The sequence below is a fragment of the Nannospalax galili genome, unplaced genomic scaffold (assembly GCF_000622305.1).
Source record: "Nannospalax galili isolate Female #2095 unplaced genomic scaffold, S.galili_v1.0 scaffold1827, whole genome shotgun sequence".
Lineage (NCBI taxonomy): Eukaryota > Metazoa > Chordata > Mammalia > Rodentia > Spalacidae > Nannospalax > Nannospalax galili.
In genome coordinates, this window is record NW_008355785.1 from 223,881 (window position 1) to 224,692 (window position 812).

An 812-nucleotide genomic window follows, 5' to 3' on the forward strand; every position below is an offset into this window, starting at 1 on the left:
TGAAAGCCTAAATGAAATGGATATCTGAAATCATGGGAAACCTCCAAAGTTAAACCAAGAAGAGATTAGTAGTTTAAACAGACCCATAACATATAAGGAAATTGAAACAGTTATACAAATCCTCCCAGCTAAAAAAGCCCAGGCCAGATAGATTTACAGCAGAATTCTACCAGACATTTAAAGAAGACCTCCAAGCAATACTACTTAAATTATTCAAAATGATAGAAACAGAGGGAGAACTCCCAAATTCCTTCTATGAAGGCAGCATCACTGTAATACCCAAACCAGGTAAAGACACAACCAAAAAAGAAAACTATGGATGCATATCCTTAATGATCATAGATCCAAAAACTCAACAAAATACTTGCAAACTGCACTCAGACACACATCAAAAAGATCATCCACCATGATCAAGTCAGCTTTATTCCAGAGATGCAGGGATGGTTCAATATACTCAAGTCAATAGACGTCATTAATCACATAAATTGTCTCAAAGGCAAAATCCACACTGTCATCTCAATAGATGTAGAAAAGGCTTTTGACAAAATTCAATATGCATTTATGTTCAAAGTCCTAGAGGGAATTGGACTGGAGGGAACATACCTCAACATAATTAAAGCTATATACAACAAACTCACAGCCAACATCATTCTAAATGGAGAAAAACTAGAAGCATTCCCATTAAAATCAGGAACCAGACAAGGATGTCCACTATCTCCACTTTTCTTTAACATAGTGACTGAAACTCTTGCTAGAGCAATAAGACAGGAGAAGGAAATTAGGGGAGTACTAATTGGAAAAGAAGAGGTCAA